Source organism: Nuphar pumila, chromosome 1 (genome assembly GCF_984573655.1).
Source record: "Nuphar pumila chromosome 1, dmNupPumi1.hap1.1, whole genome shotgun sequence".
Taxonomy (NCBI): domain Eukaryota; kingdom Viridiplantae; phylum Streptophyta; class Magnoliopsida; order Nymphaeales; family Nymphaeaceae; genus Nuphar; species Nuphar pumila.
In genome coordinates this window covers 35,289,108-35,295,543 of record NC_143249.1, presented here as the reverse complement: position 1 = coordinate 35,295,543, position 6,436 = coordinate 35,289,108, and the positions used below count along the sequence as shown (strand labels likewise).

Here is a 6,436-nt window from a genome sequence, read left to right as displayed (position 1 = left end):
CGATCTAGTCTTAGTTCTTGGCAAACATGGCCTTCGTTGACCTTGGTTAGCTAAGCCTAAATAAGTGTGTTGGCTTTGGTTTCTGGATTTGGCAAACATGAGTTTATTCAACACGGGTAGGTCGACCCCTCCCTGACATGCACATGAAGCTTTAATCATGGATCTCCTTCTGTGGTTTATACATATGAAGATCCATGGCCCCGCTCGCCTAGCACGGGTAATTTGTGAATGTCACCAAGTTGATGGGATGTCACGAGTTTGAACTCTCGCGAAGAGTATGCCTTGCTGCAAGGTTGAAGTTTTTTGTCAGAGAAAGCTGGGGTTAGGAGGAACCCTACCAGTTATACAACCGTATACCTTTGGGTTTTGAACCTGAAACGTCCGAACACAAGGTGACATGCACTAACTGCTCCTGCCAGACAAGCAGAGCCCCCATGATGCCGCAAGGTCTTTATATAAGAGAGACTCTCTTTCACAGGAAATAAGGCCTTTTTCTTACAAAAGGTGAAACTAACCCTTTATATAAGAGAGGCTCTCTTTCACAGGAAATAGGGCCTTTTTCTTACAAAAGGTAAAACTAACATGCCTATGCCTATGAGAAATATATGATGGGTCACACATAACGTTAAAAAAAAACAACTTACCAGTTAAAATGGGTTCATACCCCTCCCCTCTCCTCTAAAGTGGCTCTTTCAAAAAGAAAGAGGCTTGCCTTAAGTAGGAGTATAACAAACGCCCACATTTGAAAGTAAGAAAATATGTGAAACTTTGTGTAAAACTGAGAAAAACAGGATCTTTTTATTTTTATTTTTCATGACAGCCCTCCTTCTAAGTCACTAAGAGCATGTCTAGTCAAAGGTGAGAAAGTAGCAGCTTGAGAAAGTGGAAACTGAGAAAGTAAAATACATGGTCAATCTTATCATTTATTTTCACAAGATTCAAGGTAAATCTTGTGTCCACCAAAGGTAAATCTTCTGTTGATCCTTGTAAGATTCATTTTAGGCCCTAAACTTTAAAAACCCTAGATTCCATGTTCCAATTATGGGTCATTCATCCTTGAATTCATGCCATCTTTCCCTGTAAATGATTTTGGGGGAGACAAACTCGTAAAATTCAAACATTGTGCAATGCGCATCATGATTTGTGGTTTGAATTCTGTTTGCTATTGCAAAATTATTTCACTTTGAAGGCTCTGGTTCAAAAATGTGTGCTTTCATGTTTCGTTTTTGCTTCAGGAAACAGTTTATTTTGGATGGTTTATTAGTGAAGGAATAAAGGAAGGATGAAAAAGTACGGGCTGCAACTTAGGGTTCCGGTGCAGCAGAAGAAGCCGCAAAGCGCTGCGGTCCAACCGCCTCCACCACTCTTCCGAGACAACGACGACGACGACGATGTCGAGAAGGATATTGCTCGGCAAGCGTCCAAGCAAAAATCTCTCAGAGATGTAGGCGTCTTCCCCTTTTGTATGATTTCTCTTGCGTTTGTTGCCTTTCTGGATCTCCCTTTTTTTCTAACAGAAATTTCTGGTTTCATTTGTTCGTCTCTATCTTAAGCTAAGTTTTGTAGATTTGCTAGATAATGGTAACAAAATAATGTAGTTTTTCTTTAATATCTTAGTTTGATGCTCTAGCTTTTGTCATGCAATCTTCAATTCACTCCTTAATCATTATGATTATCTTTTTCTGTGCTTAATTTTAGCCATCAATTTCGTTTTTTTATATTTTTTTTAAAGTTAAAATCGGATCAAGCCACTCGCCTACGTCGATGGGTGATCTGGGCACTGGTTCAGTGTCTAACTAGGAGCACGTAGGAACTTGGAAAGAAAACATTAAAAATGATTTTTTAGTAAAAACATAGAAATTAAATCCAAACTGCGGTCACAGTATTAGTTTTTTATTCTCACATTTTGATTCTGGTACTTTAATTTGTGATAAACAAGAAACTGAACTGGCATAAATTGCCACATTCAACACGAGATTTGCCAAAAGTTGTGTGTTTCCTCATGTTGGCTTCCGGAAGCTGTAGTTTTATGCAGGAGAAACTATGTTTGGCATGCATATACTGATGGTGATGCTGGTGTTATACTCATGTAGCATCTCATTCATATTAATGTTTTATCATTCATGCAATATAGAAATGTTTATGGTTTTAGCTGCCAAGACTGAGGTTGGCTTTCCTTTAGGGGGTGTTTGCATTGCAGGGTGACACTCTCCATACATAAAGAAGCATGGAGAGTGTTACAACAGAATTAAAGTCGGACCACTCCCCCTTTCAGACAAAGCTTCTGCTGTAAATGGGGGTGCAGTGCAGAAAGCAAGTGGTGGGTGCGGCACTTTCTGCATGGAGGAGAGTATGCATGCGTGGGACGAGGGGTTTGGACAGGGAAAGGCTTAAGACTAAACTGGGTCAACTCGGGTAGATAGGGTGGATAGGTATAGACAAGAGCTCAAACCTAGTCTAAACCCGCGGGTAACCAAATCCAGTCTACCTATACCCTGCAATCCCTAAACAACCCGTCAGACTTTGAAAAATCCCCTAGACCAAACCGTAGAGAATCTTCTCCTGAATTTTTCAGCAACTTTAAAAATCTGTAACACTCTGTTCCCATGTCCTCTTACCCTGAAATTTGAACCAAACCTACCTTAAGGTGTCTAAAACTATCCTACCTACACAGACCTCAGGGACCATGTGAAGGCTTTCCAACGAGGTTAAACTCGCTGGATAAGGTTTGATACGCCAGGGAAAGCTTGAGACAGCTGGATCACACCGACACTATGAGCTTGGTGGCGCGAAGGTTGGGCTGGACCTTGGGCAGCTTCCAAAGACCCAAGCGAAGCTTCCAACGTCCTATGAAAGGTTAGGCAACGAGAGAGAGAGAGAGAGAGAGAGAGAGAGAGAGAGAGAGAGAGAGAGAGAGAGAGAGAGAGAGAGAGAGAGAGAGAGAGAGTATAATTTTCATTCATGCTTCAACAAGGGAAATACATGGCCTTATATAGGCATAGGAGACCCTCATAAGTTCTTTGCACAAATGCCAGAAAATATTAAAATGCTCCTAATTTCGGTTAAGCCTCAGACTCCAAGTTGACTAGGCTATTTCTGGAATCCTGACCTTCAGAAATAGCCACGCCTCTTATCTCCTCTTGCCTAACTATGTCACATGGGTGAAGGTGCGGGTGCAGGGGTGTGGCACTTTCAAAAAACTTGGGTGCGGGGGTGCGGCAAAAATATACAAAATTATATATATATATATATATATATATATATATATATATATATATATATATATATAAAGTTCAAAAGTTGGACATAAATGACCCTGGGTGCATTGACTGCACCCAGGGTCAGGTTGACCGCATCGGGTGCTGGTGTGACGCGGGTGCGGCACCTAGTTGGAGAGTCCCTGTGACATAGTTGCCTAATCTTAGCACCCACCTTCAAGAGGGTTTCACGCCCCTCTAGCTTGGCTAAAAAAAGGGGGACGCCCGCCCCCTAGGTGGGCCCCACCTAGCCCAGCTGCCCTAGCCAACTGGGTTTTTGGATTCAGATCTACCCGATCCGTAACACTGGGGGATTATTACCCTCATCATGTGGCTGTTTTGTACTGTGTGTGTGTGTGGACTGTGGCATGATAGTTACCCTTTTGTTTGCATTGTATGTCTTAAAAAGTTTAGGTTCAAGCACAACATAAGAAAGCTTTGGAAGAGGATCCGACAGTTTTTTATTATGATGGGGTCTACGATGAAATGAAGGATAAGATAGCTCGCCCAATTGTACAAGATCGGTAGAAAAGAGAGGTGATGATCCTGGCTTTATTAATACATCACACTTAATCTGCATACTTGAAGTTTGTTCTAGCTAGTCACATGCAAGGCCTTTCAGTAGAACTGTCTTTTTGATGATCTTTTGCATGTCTTAGTTATCATCTCAGTGATGTGAAATTTCTTTTCAAACTGGATAGAGTACATATAGTTGATGATTCATTTGTTTGATATGTCAGTACAGATCAAAATGAATTAGATATGATCTCCACCGGTGTTTGCTGCATGCGTATGAGCGTTTGTACTGTAAAAAATTGTTATCTAAATGGTGCTTCATATAGGTAGCATGAAATTTCCATGTACTTATTATCATCAGTCCATCTGATATGTGCATTATGTACTTTTCATTGTTTCTGTTGGGGTGGTGAATTGTGATTTATTATTTTAAAATTAGTTCACACATCACTTTTTCAACACATGGTTATGAGCTATTTACAGGAATTGGAGTTTATCTTCTATTATGAGGAATGAATGTGTATGATTTGAAACATTCTAACTTGAAAGTTCCTGTGTTCAAAAATTTGAAAACTGAGAAATATTCACGTTAATTAGCATGACATTCTAACTTTAAAGTTCCTGTGTTCAAATATTTGAGATCTGAGAATTTTTCTCACAAGAATTATTCAATTTAATCAGGATAACCTGTAACCTTGTCTTTATGCTGCAAATGAGGATAGCTAGTGAAAACATTCAGCAAATTATGCAGTTGATAGGGCAATTTGATCTGGATATTTTTGGCTCACAAAATAATCCTTATTTGGTAAATTCCCAATAAACTTTCAGGATAAGCCCTGTGATTTCTAACAAACAATTCTCAAACTGCCAAGATTTTAAGCATGTAAAATAATTTGATGAGGAAACTACACAATCATTGCACAATTAGACCACAACAAATTAGTGTCATGCCATAATTACTTTCATGAGTTTTCTGCAGATTGTACTGGGTTTGCAAGTGTTGAAATATATAAACTTAATGTGCTGACAATGAAGAGTGGTCAAGAGATAATCCACATCTGTTATCCTTTATATAAGTTTTTTAGTAAATAATATGTTGATAGTGTGTATGTGTATGCATAGATATTTTGAAGGCATTATAATTTATTTTTCTTCATCTGTCTCCCTTTTTCATATAGGAAGCCCATATTAATTCTTTTGTTTTCTCTCGCATTGATTTTCAAATGCTATGACAACTGATTGCTTGATCAAAAGGTATCCTTTTCTTCATGGGTATTTGTTATTTTGATAAATTGTTGTTTCCACATTTTAGGTAAAATATATACATCATTGATGAAAACAGCCAAGGTAAGAGAGAAGGAACAGGATATAGTCTACGAAAGGAAACTTGCTGAGGAGAGAAGCAAGGAAGATCACTTGTATGAAGACAAGGAGAAGTTTGTCACAAATGCTTATAAAAATAAACTTGCAGAGCAGGGAAAATGGCTGGAGGAGGAGTGTTCACGGGAACTTCATGAGGAAAGAGATGATGTATGTGTATATGGTCTTTCATTCTTTTCTGTTTTTGCTGCTATTACTACTGCTTTTACATTTGATGTATCTTTCATGAAAGATATAGGAGCTATGGAACTATTATTTATCATGTTGATATTTGGTTTTAGATCCATGTTGAAGCATCGATTAATGAAAACAAAAATTCCTATCATGTTCTTCCCTACCACCTACACATTCTGCTGAATACAATCACCTTTCATTTTCACATATGCCTTATCACAGTTTTTGCACTAGCCAATTTGTTGTGTATTTAGAGCTTTCTCTTTTCTTGGCTGCTCTAAGAAAGATATCCATCGCCGATCAGGTCTTTAAGTGTATCTTAATAGTATTTTTCTGCTATTATGCACTATGGTCCTTTGATCATATTCGTCTATCTATATCTTTTCCATATTGTTGAGGGGTGCCCTAGTGATTTACTTTTGTGTTCATCCCTATTGAAATAACAAAAGGCATCTTCCTGGTAGGCCTCACTTAAAAAATATTTTGGCATATTGACCAACCCCTCTGTTTCCTGGTTCAGTTGTATATTTGATGAGGGCCATGAGGCTTTTATAAAACTCCAGTTTTAAGTCAAATTTATAGTTTTCAAGTGCATAGATTTGACTGGCAGCCAAAGCCAATCAATCTTGAAGTTGTGTTTGTTTTTCTAAATTAATTGTCATTATATTGTAAACTCACAAAAATAAAAGAATATTCTATCAAAAAGTTTTACAGCATTTGGCTTTTTCATTTTTTTTTCTTTATTTTTTTATTGCAATCTCTTCACTTGTCTTGAACTTCTTAGGTAATCTGTCATGTCCTCTTTTGCTACCATTCTCCTTTTCTGTTCATTATTGAACATAGTCACCAATCTCGGTCTTGGTCATATCTTGGCGAGGTTTTTTCTCGAAAGACTTAAAAAATCAGTGGGCTTTCTCTGAAAAATTTTGAGGTTTTTATAGAATAAGTGGTAATAGTAAATTGACATTTAAAATTCAAGAAAATGAGTTTCTTGGAAAATATCATGATAATATTGTGATAGTGTGCTATATTTTCAATTTGAAGTTCTTTTAAAAAAATATGTCAATTGTTTCCCTTGTTTTCTTGTTTTCCCAAATAACCTTTAAAAA

General features: G+C 37.9%; 1 pseudogene across 1 annotated transcript; it reads left to right on the top strand.

Moving 5' to 3' along the window:
• The first annotated feature begins 1,282 nt into the window (after positions 1 to 1,282).
• LOC149848667 (uncharacterized) lies at positions 1,283 to 5,527 on the top strand (annotated as a pseudogene). Its single transcript, XR_016431673.1, has 4 exons — positions 1,283 to 1,444; positions 3,672 to 3,794; positions 4,753 to 4,762; positions 5,086 to 5,527. The product of XR_016431673.1 is annotated as an uncharacterized LOC149848667 (transcript).
• The last annotated feature ends 909 nt before the right edge of the window (positions 5,528 to 6,436 follow it).